Raw genomic sequence first — 22,582 nt, 5'->3', positions numbered from 1 at the left:
GGTGAGGGTGAGCTTAAATATATTTTACCGATTTAAACATGGTTAAGATATGTACTATGTAATTTGGATCCTGAGACAAACCAAAGTTTAATATACTTTAATTGATATCCTAAAATCAAAGAAACAAATGAGAATTAAACTCCTTTTTGAGTTTTGAAAGGGATGTGTGGCAAATAGTGGCACGTATCTCCATGTTGTTGGTGGGTGCACAATATGATGCCAATGAGTATGGTTTTATTTTACTTCTAGAGTACTTGTAGATCTTTTTTGTCAACAATAACATTAACTTCCCCATTGCATGCATAAGTGCATAGTTTTAAGGAAATAAATTAATGCAGATATGGTTTTTTACCTCCTTAGTCCAATCCGTTCTAAATGTGACCCACAATAGAATAACTGTTTGCATAACGGTGCCACCTAGCATTCCCAGCCATATTCCCTGCCAAAGAAAAGCCGGTCTCAGTTTAAAAAACTTGTATTAGTTTAGTGGAATATATATTAATTATATTATAGCAAAAAATAAATCATCTTCTTTTAGCATTGAAATAAATGCACTTTTTATATTGAATACAAAAACATATGAAATATTAATTAAAGAATAGATAATACATGTTTTTATAAAATAATCATTTTAAGACATCATATCATATGATAAAATTTATTAATTTTTATAATAATTATATTAAAAGTTACATAAAAAATAATCCTTACCGGTTGGTAAACTAAAAACTTTGAAAGTGAGAATTCATATATAAGACTCCATTAAATAAAATAAAGTGTGTGATGGAGTGCACATTAGTTAAAAGAGTAAATTATACTAATTATTTTCGAGATAAGAAAAGAGAGAAAAAAGGAAAAAATATAAGTATTATAGGATTTATAATCTAATAAGAAAAAAGAGATAGAGATAAATTAGAGATGTTAGTAAGGTGTTTAAAATAAATGGATGTTTATGTATATTACTAAAAAAATATCATGAAATTGAATAACTACACACCATGATCTCATATGTGCCTTGCTAAAGGAGATTATTAAGAAAAAATAGAATGACCAAAAGGAGAATGAGAATATGATTTTCCAAAATCATATTAGAGGCTAATTAAGAGTTTTAGTATCCTTCAGCACAAAATCAAAATTATCAAAATCATATTGTAGTTGTGGCATCAACGGCATCAATCAAAATTGATTGTGACACGTTACTACTTTTAATTTTTTACCATTCCTAAACACCTTTTTAATGGAAAAAATTGTAATTAATTATAGGTATTAGTTACTTTTTAAAAAAACCAATCAAAATGATGGTGACACGTTACTGCTTTTAGTAGTAATATAAATAAATTATTCTTTAATGAAATTAAAATTTGAATTAATGTCGATACAAGTTAATTTTTTAATTATAATCAAATCAATATGATGCAAATTAATATGATTACTGTTAATAAAGATAATTTATATAAAAACTAGTTTTATAAATGGTAACTTCGATTAAAATTAATTGAATTTCAATAAAAATAATAATATACATGATACTCACTATCATTAAAGAAGGATGACAATGTCATTTTTTAAGATTATCTGTTAAAATTAAAACACAGCTAAAACATTACAACTCACCAACAAAGCCCCATAAACTTGCCAAGCTTCATGCCTCTTCATTTCTAACAATCTACAGGCCTAAAATTAAAACACGGAGGTCAAAACATACCAGTCTTGATCCAAGAGCTTCTATCCCTTTAATTGAACCATAGTGTTGAGGCAAAGCTTTTGTAGGGTCCAAGAAAGAATGAAGAAATGTCTTTGTCACACGTGGCTGCAGATTGTGATAAATATGCCCAAATCTGTAGAATTCCAAAGACTAGGAACATAAAAACCCAAAAAATATAAATGATAAAATCAGAACTTGCCATTCCATGAGTATACTATGAAATTACAAAGGTCATACAAGCCCTGTATTCTATAGTAATTGTTTTAATATACTAATATAGTCACAAGCAATGCAATGTCAAAAGATGTAAGGAAAATCTGACACGATTACAATGCAAGTAATGATAGGTGGCATCAATTGATGTAACTGCAAATTATAAGAAGATATTAGACAAAAACCGAAACTCACAAGGCATATTACTGAAGTAAAAACTCAAGTTTCAGTAAGGTATAACTGCTCTAAGTCTTGGCTTCAGTAACCCAAACATATCCAAAACTGGCACAAAGTTATTGTGTTCATTTACAGAATCACATATCAGAGATCAACCTCACAACCTCATGAGAGTTGTCCATAATATCATACAAAAAATGAGATTGGTAGAAACTCAGCACTACTACTAAGGAAGTTCAGTTTTATTGCACTTAAATCTGGAAAAATACCTTCAACTGGAGCATTTTCAGGAATTGTAAGTTGCACACCTTCAATAGCCTATTACCATGAAACAGAGATAACAGAATAACAGAGAAACCTTACAGGATAACAGAGAAACCTTAACACAATTTCTTTCAATGGATGGCCCCATTACCATGAAACATAGTGCCATTGTTACAGTTTTTATTTCTTTACCTTTTCCAATGGGCACTCGAGTGTTTAACTTTTGAGCATATCCACTCAGTAAAGTATAGAAATTCAGTACTTAAAAACAGAACCTAAAATTTCATTTAAGACAAGAACAGTGAAAAGTGGAGTCTCACTGCATATGCAATGGCATAGCCATCAAAAGTGCTTTGTTCCCCAACCCAATTTGCGATCGACGAGTCGATGCTCAGAGTTCCCCAAATCAGAAACCCTAACGCTCTTCCTCGTTTGTTCGGAAATTTTCTCAATGGCGGAGTCCAAATCCTTGCGGAGGAGCGTGCCTCCCATGATGATTCCCAAATCCAAAACCCTAAGCACGTCCTTGAACTCGCCATTGTGGTAGTGGTGGCGCGCCACGAGGAGGCATGCCATGGAGTAAGCCTCGCGCCACACCGACAGCACCGAGTGCAGCTGCTCCCACGCCCTCTTGCACACCGCCTCTGCCGTGCGAATGTCGCCGTTTTCCGCCAGCGTTGCCATGCTCACGCACGTGTACCCGCCATGCTCGAAGATTGCGTGGAGCAGCGCCGTTGATACAAGGTCCAACGTCGGCGTATCAAAACCGCGAGAAGGAGCGTCACCGCCAGATGCGGAGTTCATCAACATTGCTGCAGCGGCGCAAGGGTAGAGAAGTAAGCTTTTCGGGAGTGGACGCACGCGTGACCTAGCCACTTTTAATTTTTTACACAATGAACAAAGACGGTCATAGACAAGGACCGTCGTTGTGTTCATTCGATGTAATTACAAAATTGCCATCATGTGGCTTTCTAAGACGGTTCTTTATGACCGTCTTAGAACCCGCGACGTAAATAACAATTATAATAGAAATAATTACAAAAGTGCCACCGCATTGTTTTCTAAGGCGGTTCTATAGAACCGTCTTAGAATAGCTGTCGTAAAAAACTACTTTTGTAGTAGTGAGTCTTTGTAAAGTGGTATGTGTGTGTGAGAGAGAGAGAAAACAGCCTTTACAATAAAAAACATAAATTACTATCAATTATTTTAACTTTTTATAAAATCATGATTCAGTATTAGATCTTTATACAATAACATATCTCTATGACAACTTTAATGATCTGTGTTTGATTATAAAAAATCAGGTTGAAATATAAACTAACACGAATTTAAGTAAATATTTGACTATTTACTTTCACATTGAAAAATTAATTTTAAAATTTAACTTTAGAAAGAAATTCTAAGTTGAGCATCTTTACATAACTTTTGGATTTAACAAAAAAATTCATTTTCAATTTTACTATTAACTTATTTTTTAAATAAAAATATCCAAAACACATGTGCAAATTGCTTCAATACAACTTGTCTCACAGCATTAAAGCACAGGAACTTAATTATGCACAGTACCTTGCAGCCATCCACACATATCACCAATAAAAAAACACACACTGCTCCACACGATTTGGAAAGCGAGAAAGCTGGCCATCACTAACTTTAATTAAAGCATTTTAGAAATATAATCCATTTTTTTAAATTAACCGTAGAAATATCGTCACTCTTTAAATCTCTGAGTCTTTAGTTTATAGAAGCTAAATTCAAAATAGAAATATCAAGAAAGCAACATGTGGGGATCAAAAGTAAAGAGACTCCCAAAAAGCATCAGGCCTACGTGTTTTTTCAATGAAAAGTTGCTTTTTATAATAAAATAAAAGTAAATGCATGTAAAAGGGAAAAGTTGCTTTTACGTGCTATGTGTGTGTGTGTGAGAGAGAAAATAGCCTTTGCCTGCTATGTGTGTGTGTGAGAGAGAGAAAACAGCACGTGATGAAAAGTTGCTTTTTACTATAAAATAAAAAAAATGGAGAAACGTGTAATATCCAGCGGATAATAGCTAAAGAGAAAGAGTGTGTAAATGTTTAAAGAGTAAAGTGGAAAACCAGAGGCATGGCAGCAAGAAAAGAAAAGAAAAGTTTGCGAGGAAGGAAAACCAGGCAGCAAGAAAAGAAAAGAAAAGCTTGCGGGAAAGGAAAACCAGGCAGCAAAAAAAGAAAAGAAAAGCTTGCGGGGAAGGAAAACCAGAGGATAAATAAGAAGCAAAGCTTACCTGCGCGGGGAAGGAAACCAATGCGGCAATGGCGGCGCTTGCGGGAAGAAGAAGGAGAAGACACAGAACGACAGGTATTTTTTTTTGTAAGCATTTTAAAATAAATAATAAAAAAACCTAAGGCTCTTAATGGGCCGCGACGCGCGTGTCTACGTGGTGGGCCGCGTCCAACCAGAGGTGTCCTCCTGTTCAACCGCGTCCGGTGACGGCGCCGGCGTCGGACACCGCGTCGCACCGGAGTCGTACGCGCATGGGTGTCCGGTGCGAGTCCGACACGGGACACGCCGGTGATGAGCCACGTTCGTGCTTCATAGGTGCTTACTAAGCTAATATGTGGCTGATGTTAACAAAATTTAATCAGGAACAAAGATGAAGGACTTCTTGGCCACAATTGAGTTATCTTCTACCTTTCAATCGGAGATAGCAAAGCTCCGCCATCATGTTGAGGAGTATGCAAAACAATTTCCAACCATTGGTTTTGATAAAGCAACCATGAAGCACAAGAATTGAGAAAAGAAAATTTTCCATTAGGTATGCGTTATTCTTTATTCATTTTCTCATTAGTTTATTCTTATTCATTTTCGTTTGTCCCATATTGGTTGACAAGGTCTTAGACAAGAGGTAGTCAAAAAACCTTGTCTACGTTATATACTTATATTTCATTTCATAGTGTCCACTCAAAGCTTAAATTTATAGAAAACACCAATGATATTCCTTAAAATGGGCAAAAAATATTATTAGCCATATATGTAAGAATCCAGAAAATCTTGATCGTTATGTAGAAACTTCCCTGGAACCATGTGATGATCACACCTCATAGTTTCATTTTCTTGTGTTATTAGCTATTGCATTGTTTGTGCGCTCATTCCTCTAAGCAATCATCAGTTGTATTAACTTGAAATTTCCCATACTGTTATTTTTGTAAAAAAAACTTTTATTTTTATTTTTTGAGAATATGACGTTATTGTTTTTTATCCCATACTGTTATATGAGGTGACATCATTAAAATGTTTGTGTTAAAGGGAAGCTAATCAAGTACCATCTCAAGTAGATATGCACATGTGAGGACGTACACCTCTATAATATTTTATAGATCTCCAAAATAAATACTCCGTATTATCTATGTACCTTAAAGTAAGTTAGGGGTAAAAATAGCAATTTCATAGAGAATGAAAAACAATGATTTTAGAAGAGTTAAAACCAAAGTTTACTCATTTTATAGAGATTATCGATAGATGTTATCGTATATAGTAGTAGTTTCTAACTTAATCCAACATGATTTCATTTCTTTTATTAACAGATCTTGGAATCAGTTACTGGTTATATGATAATAAGAAGACAGAGTCATTAATAATTATTTTACTGAGAGTATATATAGTGGATGTGAATTAAATTATGGATGTGAATTATTTTACAGAACATAGCTAGTAAATAGAAAAACTGGCAATTTAGAACCTATAAGCTATACACTTTAAAGAAATAAAAGATTTCACTTTTAATAGTTGGTCATGTTCATGTATATTTTGTTATAGTTCACAGACACAGGCAATGTTATAACTTGCATTTCTATGAATTTTGTGCTCGTTGTCTAGTAAATTGATAAAAATCCCAATTTGCTCTTTGTGACATGTTGTTCATACACTTAAAGCCTCACTTTTGAATTGAGTCTCTTTGTAGTGAATGATGCCTTTAATGTCTGAGAGATCTTTGTAGTGAATGATGCCTTTAATGTTTGAGATATGTCTTTGAATTTGATCCTTAGTTTACTGTTGCAGTATTTTGGACCAACATTTGTCCATGATGCAAGCAAGATGGCTATATCACCTCCACAATATTTAGACCCTTACGCACTCCTAGAAGATGAAAGGATATCTAAGATAGCACCACGACTAAACTAAAGGCAAGACCACACATACTTAGCTCTTAGGAATCTAGTTGCATATATCAAATTTTTGTTTACTTGGCCTTTGTTGATTTAGTTCCATTGTAAAATATCATCCAGATGAACTTGTTATCTATTTTGCGTTCATCATTGACAGATGAACTTGTTAATATTAAGCTATTATTATGTTAAATTTATTTGTCGAGTAACTTGTATCTAATTATTTAACCTGTTTGTGTGTGTAAATTTCATATTTTCCTAATGTAATATTCTATTTAAGAAAGTATTGTTTGTTGGTTTTTCTTGTATTATCAGTTTGTGTTAACAATTCTAAGACGGTCATGTGTCGAAGATCGTCTTAGAATGTTGAACATTCTACATCGGTTCTCGGACGATCGATGTAGAATGCTAATCATTCATTCTACATTGGTTCTCTTAGAATTGATGCAGAATGTTTAACATTCTAAGACGGTCATTAACAACCGTCATAGAAAATGTTTCTCCTTTTTACGACGTTTCCTACAACAACGGTTGAAAACCAATGTAGAATATCTCGAATAACCAATGTAGAAAGTTTTTTTGTAGTAGTGGTGGTCTCAGCTACAGCACAATAATAAAATATAAAATTAATTTTTTTTAATTAAATCATATATTAATTATAGTTTGTGATAGTTTACGATAAATCAATATGTTTGTGCATTGCACATGCTCTAATATCATTTGTCACATTATTTTTCTCTTTTTCTTCTACGTGTTTCCTACCCAAATATGCTTCTCTCTTGAATTTTTTTAATAGTTAATTCTCTCTTTTTGATGGAAATCAAATTTTTTGTTCCTCTTCCTCTTCCCTTCCTTATCAATCCAGCCAAATTTTGACACCTCATCAAATCAATTCATGTAAGTTTGTCCTCTTATAATTAAAACCAAAAAAAGTGCAAGTTGTATTTCATTTTCCAGGTGATGCACGAAACATCCTTATTTACATTACTACAATTTTAAACCTGGAAGAACCTACAAAAATTAATTGTAAAGTGTTACTGATACGAACGAAAATTAAGCTACTTTATGCTAAGTTACACTAAACTGGTATTTGATAATTCTTCTTTCCTTTTTTTACTTCTAATGGAGTACATTATTTATAATACGAGACTAGGTCCTAAGTGCTACTGCATGATAGCTAAAACAAAATAACCAAAAGGGTGTGGTGTGACACCCTCTACCCCTCACATATATACTAATAAGGAATAAAAAATTTAAATATTAATTAAAAGTATTTTTAAAACATTTTTTTAAACAAGTGTTTCAAAGGGGAAAAATGTTCACATTCATTTTCTTCTACATCATATTCAAACTTGTCCAAATAAATAATAAAGTATTCTCGACTCAACAAGGTCGTCTAAGCTTCATACAATTAATATAGAACCTATATCCTAATGTCACATCCTATCAGAGCGTTGTGTTCCCGTGTCCTCTAGCATGAGGTTCTTCATAGTCATCCACCTATTCATCTGTTCCCCCGAACACAAGTTCAAGATCATCACAGGATCCAAACACAACAACACACAGGGAGTGAGTTATCACATTCCTAGCTAATAGAGAAACAAGACAATTAAATATACATATTATATAAATGAGATACCACTTGCTTAAACATAGCTCACGTAACTTCACCACTTCGTCATTCAAAATTCACTTTTCAATTATCAATCACATTACACAAGAATCTCACACTTCGATCAAGATATAATAACACATCAATTAGCAAGCATATGCAATAGTTATGCTAAGACTCAATCCTATATGCAATGTGGTACCATGTCAGTGAAAAACCACCCTGGGGCGCTTAGGAGTACATAACAAGACACACCACACAATGGGTTTGTCAGGTCACTCTCACTAAGTAAGATCATAGGGAGACCAGTCAGGATCACGATGTTTTGCGAGAATGCTCCAACCATATGAGATCAGCATAGGCTTAAAGGAGCACTCAAACCCGGTGACCCCCAAGGCCTACACTCCGAAGAGTCCGTCAGGGCCTCTCCCTCCTGATTCAGGTCCAACCCCTAAAATAATTTTTGCATGCAGACACTGCTCATGAATTATACAATACCCACGACCTTACACTCATGTTTTAAACACGTTCAACACAATTGCGCTACGATTTAACACTGGTTCCTAAATAGGAAACCTACATTTTCTCTTTAACACTGCGCATCAACGCTTTTCTCAAGATAACGCTGGTCGGGTTATTGTACAATTCATAGCTTACAACACAAGTAATTTCACATCAAGTGTTAACTACACACTTATCCACAACTAGAACTCATTCACAATTTCACATCTCATAGTGTCACAATCCACCATCACATGTTTACACGTATCTCACAAATTAACACATGTTCAACTTTACACTTATACTCAATCTCAATAACAATATTATAATCTCAAAGCAACATGTTATTCTACAATTTATCACATACTCACAATTTGAATTATCATTTCATATCCTCAATATAATAATTTATATAAAAGACTATCACAACATGAGGACTAAAACCCCTCAAATAATATTACACAATTATATCAAAATCATAGGTCGAAATATACAAATACCAAGAGCACAATTTATTAAGCAATTTTTCATCAGGACATCAATATTTTATTTATAATCATAAAGGAAAAATTGAAATTTAACAAACATCCCAAAATAAAATCCCAATTTAATCCTCTAAGGATCCCTACACATGTTCTCACTAATCCCCAACTGTGAATAACTCATCCCTTACCTCTAAGCGGGCTCACGTGTCTTCAGCCAGCGATAGCAACATCTCTAGCGGTTCCCGGAAATTCTTTCAATTATTCATCCGACTGCTCCGATAGAATTCCCAAACGTCAGAGAGACGGAGAAGAGATTGAAACCTCCACTTGTACTGTCTTCATGCGATTCCTTTTTCTCCCTCCACGAATATTATCTCGCAAATCCCAATGGTGGAAGCGTGCGGAATTGAATTTCAAACAACATATCCAAATTTCATGAAAATCCAACGGCTAACGAAACCGGGATCGTAGTTTTACCGAGACAGTTTTGGGTTTCTGCGAGAAATTAAAATGTTACAATACGAAGGACTTTCCTCTAAGCTCAGATATGATTTTGAAATTCCCAACGGTGAGAATGTTTGGAATTGGGTTGCGAACATGATACTCAAATTTCACGACGATCCAACGGTGAACGGGTTCAAGATCTTTGTTTTTCTGAGACTGGTTTGGTGGGCTGCGGGAAAAAGAAAGGATTTTGAGAGGAGAAGGGGAAAAACGAAAATGAGGCCAAAAGGAGGCAGCTGACTTAACATAACTATTTATACCTAGGGTACTCAGCCTATTATTTCTTCTATATTTATTTATTTATTTATTTTTACTAAAAAGTTTTTTAAATTTATTTACGAAAAAATTGGGATGTTACATGTGGGGTAGTGGGATAGAATTCTGTTATAACAGATTCTGTTAGGTTGGTATGGTACTTGTTCTCTTGGGCCTACTATATGCTTGTGTAGTATTGCTATCAGTTACTAATAATTGTATAAGAAACTGTCACGTGGTATTGTACTTTCTCACTGTTTGAGATAAGAAATAGGTTTTTCAACCAGTTTTTAAATTTCTCTTATATGCAGTATCCCTGCATGTTTTAATTTTAAAGAAAAAGAGATTGGGGTGATATAGTCTTCCTCTTCTCTTTAGGAAGCTGCCAAAAAATCTATGGTGATGGACATTGACTGACCTACATTGTGGCCATAAGGGTACACTTGCACTCCCTTATTTTCTAAAATTCATAAATAAATTTTTAAAAATTATTATAAATAAAATCTCATAGTTTTGTATTTTATAATTTATTTCATAACTCAAAGTCCTGGATCCGCCATTGGTGATGGGGATGGAAGGTGAGCCTAAACCTACCATTCAGTCGTATCCTATCAAAGAAAGGCTACTAAACCAAAAAGGAAACATTAATTACCACAAAAAATTTAATAAAATAAATTGTTGTGGAAGTAAATGGGTTATCTCCTACCCCTTATTTTTGTATTAAAAAAAGGACTTTAATGTTGGTGAGGGCGACAAAAACCACCATCCAAAAAAAACCACAAAACACAAAGAAGAAAAGAGAGGTAAAAATATATACGGTTAATTTGTCCTTTTTTCATAATTAAATCATCTTCAAAACGTTATTTCCCTTTATATAATGAGTTGCTCGTTTCTCATTTTCTGTTAATCAGCAAATAATTTTTTTTGAAGGCAAAACATATGTTAGACCCTACAAATATCCATACTTCCAGAAGTCGGAAATTGAACGACAGTTATGGAATTACTCAATTCCAGTTTAATGCAACACAGTCGAAGCCCATTCTCCTCCCCAGTGTTACTCGTGAAAAAGAAGGATGGAACTTGACGCATGTGTGTGGATTACAGGGCCTTGAATTCTATTACAATCAAAGATCGTTTCTCAATTCCCACTATTAATGAACTCCTTGACAATCTGGGCAGTGCATCTTGGTTTTCCAAGCTTGACCTTCGCCAAGGTTTCCATCAAATACTAATGGCGGACGTCGACATCCTTAAAACAGCATTTCAAACCCACCAGGGCCACTACGAATATCGGGTTATGCCTTTCGGGCTTTGCAATGCGCCCTCCCCCTTTCAGGCCACTATGAATCACCTCCTTCAACTTTTCTTATGCAAATTTGTTGTCGTGTTTTTTGATGATATTTTGGTTTATAGTGCTACACTTCAGGCTCATCTTCACCACTTGGAGGTGGTATTTCAGATATTATTGTGCGGCCAATTCTTCCTTAAGCGTTCTAAATGTTTGTTCGGCCAACGCCAGCTGGATTACTTGAGCCACGTAGTTTCCAAGAACAGAGTGTCCCCTGAACCATCCAAGGTATAGGCCATCCTGGACTTGCCCACTCCTTTGAATCGAAAGGATCTCCGTGCATTTCTAGGCCTTACAGGGTTTTACCGCAAGTTCGTGCGGGGTTATGCAAACATTGCTTCTCCCCTTACGACCTTGCTATGCAAAGATGCTTTTCGACGGACCCCAGCCTTACAAGATGATTTCGCCAAACTGAAACAAGCCATGACGACAACCCCTATTCTTGCTCTTCCAGATTTCGAATTACCATTCGTCCTGGAAACCGATGTGTTCGGCATCGTCATGGGAGTTGTTCGGCCTTACGCAACGCGGTTATGCCATTGCCTTTTTTAGTAAGCTATTTTGCCTCAGAATGCAACATGCTTCCACCTATGTCCGAGAATTGCATGCCATCACGACCGCCATGCGAAAATGGCGACAGTACCTCCTTGGGCACAAATTCACAATCCTCACCGATCATAGGAGCCTCCGAGAATTGATGTCCCAAATTATTCAAACGCTTGAACAACAATTCTATTTGGCCAAATTACTGGGCTTTGATTATGATATCCAATATAAAACAAGGGTCTCAAACATTGTTGCAGACTCCTTGTCACGTATTGATATGTCATCTCCTAGTACTTACTTCATCCTATTTGTGCCTAATTTCACTTTAATGTCCCAATTGAAACAGTCCATCTCGACTTGTCCCACATACCAAACACAGTTGAATTCAATTGTTTAGAACCCCCTTGACCATCTTGATTTTCGCATTCACGACGAACTCATTTTCTATTAACCGAGTTCTACGCCACCCCCATTAGTGTCACCTAGGGATCAAAAACACACTTCATAGGCTTCAGTCTAATTTTTATTGATCAAACATGCTCCAGGATGTTAAACAGTTCGTCAGACAATGTAGTGTGTGTCAACAAATCAAGTTTGTCATGCGCAAGCCTGCGGGGTTACTCAACTCTATCCTTATTCCTTTCGGAATTTGGTCGCCCATAAATTTGTTAACTTCATGACTAATTAATCCTTTTGGCACAACATAGTTAACCAAATTTGAAAACTAAATTAGTCAAGAAATTGATAAAGTCGTGGATTAAATTGTCATAAAATTAATTTTTTTAATTACATTGCTAGAGAAGAACTAATTTATCATAAATAAAGATAACATGCTTAAAAGTAAATCATATATACACAAACTATCAAAAATCCAAGTAGCTAGTAAAGTATATAACCTTTTTATGGATGAACTTGCACAACACAAAGGTTAAGTGTGGAGTAATATAGAAAATACTAAAGTATTTGTCAGACCCTAATTCTGCCCGGGTCTAAAAAAAAATCAGAAATAAATAAATAAATAAGAAAAAAAAATAAAAAAGAGAAAATGTATAAAAATGAAAAAAAGAATAAGTGTGGAGTAATATAGAAAATACTAAAGTATTTGCTTTCTCTTCTTTTTCTTCTTCTTCAAACCACACACAACACCCTCTTTCTAATTACCTTTAAATCACACAACCGCTCTCTGCGATTTCGAGGGTTTTGATATTACTTTGCCTCTGCTCCGCCCTTCTCACAAAAACAACATGTTTTCTCATACCCTTCATATCTATTCTTTGCGTTTGTTTTTTTGTTGATTGAAGGCATTCACAGCTTAATTCGTTGCATGCAACTATAGTTTTATTAGGATTTTTTTTCTTCTTCTTTGTTTTAAATTAGGTATTTTTGTTGCTCTCCTTTAAACTCTATCTTTCCAAATCCTCTCTTTGTGATTGTGTTTTGTTCTGCTTCCTGTAATAGTTTCTCTACGGTAACATGGCCATGGCGGTCTCGCATTGCCAGTCAGTGGCCTTGGGGGAAGGCGCACCACCCTCCGTGATGGTTCCCCAGTTCTCGTGTAGTCGTGTCGTTTTGGGATTTAGGTCATCTAGGGTTTTTTCAACCCTGATGCCCAAATGCGGGTTGGGTCAGGTCACCTTGACTCGGTTCCAACCCAAACCTAAAAAAAGCAAAAAAACAAAAAAAAAAACAAACAAAAAAACATAGAAAAAAAACAACAATTGCTGTCCACGCCACCTTTTTATTACATGCACCATTTTTTTCTTCTTGTCTTGGGCCTGGCCCATTTTCGCACTACCTGAAATAAAATGGAAACATTATTTACACCTATTTTTCATATATGCACGTCTTTTATTGTGTTTTGGGCCTAGTTCATTTTTGCAAAAGAGTGTTGCTAGGTGCACCCAGCATTATTGTTGGTGCACCCAGCATTCTAACAAAATGGCAAAATTGCCCCTGCTTGTTTTTCTTCTTACAGATCAAGGTGATCCGTAAGAAGAAAAACAATAATTTATTAATTAATTTGTTATATATAGAAATCTATTTTTTTAGTTGAGATTCTTGTAATTGAAAATGATTATGCAATATATGAATTCAAACAGTACATTAACTTCAACATAGTTGAGCACAATTAAATTTCCATCAAATACTACAACTAACTAACTCATGCTAATTTTGCGACAAGGACAACTCGTCTTCCATTTGCGGTACAGGTTTATTGAAAACAGCTAAAATTTCTATTGGCCCAATCTTTTTCCAGTAGTTAGACTCAATGAGCACCTTCATCACGTCCTCGTTGGCTTTGAGTTCAATTATTTCAAATTTTATAACTTTTTCTGAATACTCATGGTGAATTGGTTTCCGAAAAAACAATCGCCTTACCATTTGTGTTTCATCAACACCATAAGGGGGAATCCCACGAGGCGCAACTTGTTTGATCAAATCCTTCAGTTCATCCATGGTACATCCGGTGGGAATGTCAAAGTTTCAGGGATTTTTTCCTGTGAACGAGTAACCAACAAACTCATTTTGGCGTGACATTTTCCACCTCCCATTGTAATATAGCAGGGCATCATGAGTAGGGGTCATAGTAGTTTCAAGTAAGTTTAAAATACCATTTGGGGTTCTAGCAATGCTACATAATAACTCAATCGGACCAACAAATGAAAATTCATGATTACACATTAACATTGTGTTAACATCAGCATCATCTTTCAGAGTCATACATTGAAACCGAAATTGATTACCTGCATACGTGAAAGGCTGTTGGTAGTAAATTTCATCCAAAAATTGCTTGTCGGTTAGCTTAAGGGTATTGTGTATTCTGGTTTTTAACATTTGAAAATCACACCCGTTAGGTACTCGAATGGGAACTGGAGTGGAAGCTTGGAAGTAAACACCATTGTCGTTGTGAACAATGGATCCATTTGGGAAAATAAAACCTAATGTGGAGTTCACAACTGTCTAACTGCTTGTCTCTCCCAAGAATGCCATAGTTTTTTGTAAGACTTTGGTTGATACTGAAACTTGTGCTTTCTTACAAGGTTAGGTTGTGCCATATATATAGATGAGTTTTAATATCAGTGCTGCATTTTTTAAAGATTGAAAATATGCATGCACATGCTTTTTGTATGTGTTGTCAACTACACAAATGACATGACATGCTTTAGCTTGCATCAGATCTACATGTGTAGTCATGCTGTGCAGGGTCCTTTCACGCGCTTTATGTTAATGCAGACAACAATTTATCATGCACGGTTTTCCACAATGTGTAGTCAAGTCAGACAACGATATATCATACATGCTTTTTTAGAATTAAGTAATAATTTTTTTGTGGACGTAACAAATAAATTACATGTTCAAAACGATCAGGCATTTATAAATTACATGTTCAATCATCATTTATGTCAACATAGTCTCTCTTGAACATCACAAAGCTCTTGTAATGTTGCATTATGCTAATATATGGATTTGGCCACGACTTCGCCTGCGGATGACAATTGCTAGACCATAACAATGATACAAGCGGTAAGGGACAACGTTCTTTTAAATAAACCTGTTGTGTATGCGAATAAAATGTTAACTCAATCCTACAAAACTCATTGCATAATCATAAAAAAAAAACACTTCATATCTACAATGTACCTCAACAAAATGATTGTCATACACATGACCAATACAAATTATACGATGCAATGAAGAATTTGTCAGTGGTTGACTTCTAAGGGGAAAGAATGTCATGCTTTGTTATTTAGACAAGGATACAACGATTACGTTATACCTTGATGCAATGACATGTCCCATGTCCGTTATATCCATCTACTTATCCGTTGTCACCTGAATAAAACAAATATACACGTCAAACTTAATTTCAAACTAAAGTCTTAAAAATCAAATACATAAATTACATACCTTGGTTAACCCATCAACAAGTAGTGACATCCTTAATTCCTCAAATCTCTCCGTGCCACCAAAGAGCTTGATATAGTCTTCTGAGAAATTGGTAAGTTCTTTAAGTAGATGGTTGCAGACTACCGACCAAGAGTCTTGACCCATACCTAATAAACTGGCAACCGATCGATATCCACAATTACCATCACCTTTGACATCAACAATCTTATCAATGAAGTCGTGCATAAATGGCTGAAACTGGTCCAACATGGGCATCATCGTTCTTCGATTCGGTTGCTCAGAGGATGATGCAGTATGCCTCACCGAAAAATTGCTATTTTGTTGTGATTCAAAGGCATCTACATACTACCAGTAAGATGGATCGCGCTTTGTTGACCTTGGGTTCCTACTCATAGTTTTCTTCGGTGCCCCCTTTGTGTTAACCTTTGGTGGAGGAGGACACATCGAATTCTGATCAGGGTGTGCAATTTTCCAAAGTTTACTTCTTAGAGTAAACTTGCCACAAACATCAAGTTCTTCTAATTTTTGGTATATTGTTTCCATTACGTCCTTGATGCCCACCTCGGGCTCAGATAACCCTTGGTCTGAAAAACTGAGTCTCCTCCAAAACATATGGATTGAATCAAGTGAGATGCAACCACCAACATATTTGGATAGCTCACAAGCACAAGGAAGACCAAGCGTGGTTCTCACCATGCAAGCACAACTTGAGGGATTCTTGTCAGCATAGTCAACACGCTCTAATTCAGCAGCAATCTGATTTAAAGCATACCTTAAAACCATTCCAAGCAGCCTCTTGTATAAGGTTTTTTGGAACACATGTCCAACGACATGTGTACTTGTTTCAAATAATGCTTTAATCTGTGTGTGCTGCAGCGTAATCATGTTGTTCACGGCATCCCACACACTGCATAAGTCTCTAATGCTATTTTGTAACAATCTTTTTAAAGACGAGTGAGCAGATTCAACCCTACATTTCAAATACACAAATAAAAATAAACATATACAATAATACAATTCCATAAATTTTTCAACGTTAATAGAAATAGTTGAACAGTTTCATACCTTTTTGTTGTTGTGTTTCCTAAGTGCATCACCTTATTAGTCCAGGCGGAAACAAATTTTTCCTTGTGTGGAATTATCCATGTTTCCTTGACATAGTCAACAAATATTGGTCAAGGTGCGCAAGTTATTTCGAACTTCTTCAGGCATTCATCAAACTGTTGTTTTGAAGGACAATCAGTCAGAGATCCCCAGCAATCCATGACATAATCCCAAGCATTTTTTTTGCGCAATTAGTAATTTACATTTAGCCTTCACATTCTTGTTTATGTGAAAGATGCACAACAAATTTATGCATTCAGGGAATACATCTTTCACTGCATTCATCAATGTTTGCTCTCTGTCAGTGACAATAACTCCATGGAGGGCATCACGCTTTAAAAAAAGGCCTCGGAAGCGTTGTAAAGCCCATACCAAATTATTAGCACGTTCACCCTCCACATATGCAAAACCGGCAGAGAATGTCATCCCAGTCGGTGTCACCCCAACAAAATCGAGCAATGGGAGTCTATACCGGTTTGTTTTGTAGGTGTTGTCTATCAAAAACACCAAATTACATGCGTTGACTAACTTCACTGAATCAGGGTGACACCAAAAGATATCACGAACAACGTCTTCATCCTTTATTCTGTGCCAATAAATGTATTGATCACGTTCAAGAAGTTTCATCAGATGTTGCATTTCAAGATCGCTTCCTCTTATGGAAGAACGGAATGCACTTCTTGCATTGTATATCTGTTTAATAGTCGTACAACTATTGGCATTGTGTTCCTTCAGAGTTAGCAGAATGTTTCTTGACTTCACCATGGACTTCGGCATATCAGCAATAAGTGTTTTTTCTACTTTAGTCAATCGCCCCGCATATGGATGTCCAACTAATGACTTGGCTAATTCATGATTATGCACTCCACAAATCAACTTCACCATCCAGCCTTCTCCTCCAACCACTGCCTTGCAACGAAGCTTGAAGGGACACCCACATTTCCTAGTCTTAGTGTCTCTTCTGATAAATTCTTTTTTCCTACACTTATACTCGCCACTCCTTTCACAGCCAATTAACACAAACACACTTTTTCCTCTACTACATGTGTTTGTGTCTGACCTTAAAATCACCGCCACAAATCTGTTTTCATGAGCCACGGATCGAGCCCACCGCAAAACATCCTCTCGGCACTCAAACACCTACAAAATCCACATAATTTAAGTTTTCTACCAGTATTTATTTTATTAAATATGTGACAAACATTAACATTATAACCTGAGAAGTCTTGAACGCATCCGAACAATCAACATGTGGTTCATTCGCACCACATGATTCTGCATTTTCATAATCCATATCCCCTCGTTCAGACATTATTTCATACATCCACTCATCTTCATCCATCTAACCAAATCAAACAAAAAATGGCCATACAAAAAAATTAGTAATTTAAAAGAAAAAAGGAAAATAAATGCAAAAACAGATGCAAAAATAATTCAGACATTATTTCATACATCCACTCATCTTCATCCATCTAACCAAATCAAACAAAAAATGGCCATACAAAAAAATTAGTAATTTAAAAGAAAAAAGGAAAATAAATGCAAAAACAGATGCAAAAATAACAAATACCAAAAATAATACACTTACGAATCAACTTGATCCGAAACTCATCCGTACGTCCGCGATGAAAAAACCACCATCTGCGTATCTCGTTTGCCGCCACCGACCACCGAAAAGCTCGACGCCGGAACCTTCACCTTCACCTTCACCGCTGCGCTCAACGCTGCTACCCCCACGAACCAAAGGCAATGCCGCACGAAAAAGAGAAAACAAGAAGCAAAGCTTTTTGAAAATGGAGGTAAGAAGCTTTTCCGGAAAAAAAAAATGGCATTTTTAAGGAAGAAAGGTGGTAGGGGCAATTTTGGCATTTACTAGCTTTGCTGGGTGCACCAGCAAAAATGCTGGGTGCACCTAGCAACACTCTTTGCAAAACCTGAAACAAAATAGAAACGCTATTTACACCCTATTTTTCCACACATGCACCATTTTCATTTTGGGCTTAGCCCTTTTTTTTTAAATCTGAAATAAAATAAAAGTGATGGTTACATCTCCTTCTTTATATGTCTACCCCTATCATTTAGGATGGTGTCTAGGCCTATCATGTTAGCACTTTGTTAGTGTTGATTAAGTCCAAGTCAACCCTTTGACTTTGACAAAAACAAAAAAAAACAAAAAAAGAAATAAAAATAAAAATAATTATACATATTAGTAAATAGCTTTTTATTTTATTGTATTTCTTTATTGTCTCTATCGTTTATTCTTCAATGTGATTTTTTTTATCATAGTTTGTTAGTTAGTTTAATTAATATTATGTGGTAAATATCTCGTTATTCATTTTATTTTCTCCTGTTTTAATCTCGCATTCTTAATTATTAAGTGTACTCTCCACTTCTATTCTATCACTTTCTATTCTCATTTTTATTTATCTGATTTCGTAACACTGTGTCAATTATTTATTTACTTTTGCAAATCCGCATTAGCATTCTTTAGTACATGCTTACACTGTGTGTACTCCATGCTAGGTCTCCGACTTGCTTAAGTTCACAAAGTTTATCACAAAACTAAAGTCTTTTCCAAAAAGGTAATATTCTCAAATAAATGATCACTCAATTCTCATTTTTCATGTTACACGCATTCCATGCTTGGCAATGTTTCAATAAAATGTGAGTAAATTTTGTGAATCCCATGTTGGGTCTTCGACTTGCTTGACTTCACAACGTTTACCACAAAACCCAAGATCTTTCAAAAGAAAACAAAACAAAATAAAATCAACTCAACACACACAAACGTTTTTTCTACAAAGAACTACGTAAGTCTGATTTTCTCATTGCACTTGGAAATGCATAGGATCGAGGGCAAATCCCTCGTCGACCCAAAAAAAAACTAAAAAAAATAAAAGTCCCCATTTGTTTCTAAAAACAAAATTTGATTTCTTTTTCTAAATAAAAAAATATAACAAAATATAATTCATGTTTTCAAGGGAAGATAAATAATTAAAAGTCACTTTTTTTTTGCGCACTCGATTAAATGTTGTTGTTCTCATGACAGACACGCGGGGTGCTAACACCTTTCCCGCTAGTAAATGACTCCCAAATCCTTTCTCAAACCGTAGACAATTTTTTATCCTTTTTTATTTTTTCAACGTTTTCCTTAAATAAACGTTGGTTGCGACTCCTCAAGTTTTACATTTTTTTGGAAAACAATTTATTTATCTGAGTATTTTATTTTATCGTCCCGTCGTGGCCCACATTGCGACAATATCGTTAACAACATCGCATTTTACTTGAAAAATCAGTTCAATGGAACCAAAACGTATATGAATTAAGATTTGCTTTCTTACTACAGCAATAAGGATTTTTTTTGCTAAATTACTGTTTGGATCTTCGAAATTAATTTTAATGATCAATTAGGTCCTCTAATTATTAAATGATTCAATTGGATCCTCTAATTATTTAAAATGATTCAATTTGGTTATTCTGTCAATTAAGTGTTAACAGTATAATTAGATGTGACGAATGATGTGTCATTTTTTAACCGATGATCTATTAATAATGTTTATACTTAATTGATGAAAATGACTTAATTGAACCATTTTAAATAATTAAAGGATCTAATTGAACCACTTAATAATTAGCAATAAAAATAAATTAGAGGACGTAATTAATTTTTTTTTTTACTTAGCAATAAGGAAATATATAACCTCCAAAAGAATAAAACCAAGATTACCGATGATATAACAAAACAGCCTAGTGATGATTGCCATGAAAATTCAACTTGTGACCACGTTTAGCTTAATTCTCAGTATTTTTCAAATAAAATATCAATAAACTAAAATAAATTTTCGTTAATTATCCTCATGGAAATTCTCAGCTTTCAGTTGCCTATTCCCAATCCAAAACTTACTTTAGGCAGCTAGAGAAAAGATGTTACATACACAACTCTGTGATGTTAATTTTGGCATGTAGAGGCTGTTTTTTCACCTCTACTGTTCTACATCCGGTTGCATAAACATTTCGAAAGAGATAGTTGAGATTTAATGCCCACATTTTCTACAGGTCCAACTATATATAGAAAAAACTTAGGTCCAATTCTTTATTTTTTAAAATTATTTTTAATTGAAATTGAGATTTTACTTCAATAATTCATGTAATAAAAATTTACATTAAAATTTAATATAAATTATCAAAATAAAACTTTAATTCTAATAAAAGAATTACAATACCAAAAACACCTAAACAATTATATCTAAGATTTTACTTTCAAGAATACCAGTGTTTGGTTGGCTTAACTGGGCCCCTTGGTGAATCTAGTAAAAACAAAAATCAGTAAAGGCTGATAAGTAGATCACAATACGTTAAATGGTGCGTTAAAAATTCCTTTAATATTGTAAAAAAAACAAAAAGAAAAATATTCCTGTAATAGTTTAAGCTTTTATATATCTAAAAAAAAAAGTTTAATCTTTTATATGAAGTGTCATTTATTAAAATAATAAAATGGTATAAGAACCTCTTTAATTAGCCAATAGTTGCAACTTTGATCTACCTTCTCCATTCTTCTACGCAACTAAAGTTTGTAACAGAAGCAATATTTTGCATGTTAGATGTATTAAATTCAAATGTCTATCTTTAGTGTGAACATCTAATTATGGATTGAATTTTTTTTTTATTTGAATAGGAGCAATTTAGGGTTTTTTTTTCCTGCACCTCATAAAAGTTAAGCAACACTCCCTTTACATTCCACATTCAAGAAAAGGCTAATCTGAACTTGTCTTTTACTTTTTGTGAGTATCTGAATTTGTCTTTCTAAAATGTAAAGGAGGTACTCCTTGATTTTTATGGAATAAAAGAAGAAATAGCATCAATTTAGATGTTTGAATTTCTAATCCAATTGGGCTTAGCAGTGCTCCATTGTATATACTTTGGGCTAATTTAGTTTGTGCTCCTGTTATTAGGGAGTTGCTACGTGCACCCAGCATTATTGCTGGGGCATCCATCAAACAGTGAAGTGATGAAAATGCCCTTCCGTGAAGACCATTTCCAGAAGAACTTTCTTCCGGAATCATTCCAGAAGACACGTTTTTCGAAAACTTTTCGGAAGAAGAATTCGTGATTCCGGAAGAACTCATATGTCAAGAAAAAATAATTTTCATTTTATAATAATAAGTAAAAATAAAATAATATTTAATATATATGTAATGACGATTTTGCCCTTGTGTAATTTTCTTTAAATTTACTGCTTCACGGTTCCATTTCTTACTGCGCCTTCTTCCTTCATTGCTTTCTTTCCTTTTCTTGCTGTTGCTTTCCATTGGTGGTCCCGAGAAGTATTTGAAGATTTGGTGGTCCCCGTGAGGCAGGTGTTCCGTATTTGAAGTTTTGTTAGTCGTTGTTCTTCCTATTTCGTCGGAGGTACGCATTTATGGGTATTTTTTGCGTTTTCTAGCTAGTTTTTACAGAAGAAAAACAGTAAAAAAAACTGTAGCCGGAAGAAATTTTAAGTATTGGAGGAAGAAGTTCTAGAATGAGAATGTTAGTAACTTCCGGAAGCACTTCTTCCGGAAGTGTTTGGGAAGAAGTTCTTCCGGAATGTTACATTATTAACAAATTTTTTTATTTGTTTTAAAATTTATATATATATATATATATATATATATATATATATATATATATATATATATATATTGTGGATTATTGGTTTAATTAGGTATAATGATTTGGTATAATATTAAATGATTTAGGTAACTTAATTGTATTTTGTTATAGTAGAAAAATGTTTTATTAGTTGTTTATTATAGTGATAAGTTCAGTTTAAGT

The sequence above is a fragment of the Glycine max genome, chromosome 3 (genome assembly GCF_000004515.6).
Source record: "Glycine max cultivar Williams 82 chromosome 3, Glycine_max_v4.0, whole genome shotgun sequence".
In the NCBI taxonomy this organism is placed as follows: Eukaryota; Viridiplantae; Streptophyta; class Magnoliopsida; order Fabales; family Fabaceae; genus Glycine; species Glycine max.
Note: the sequence above shows the minus strand (reverse complement) of the source record.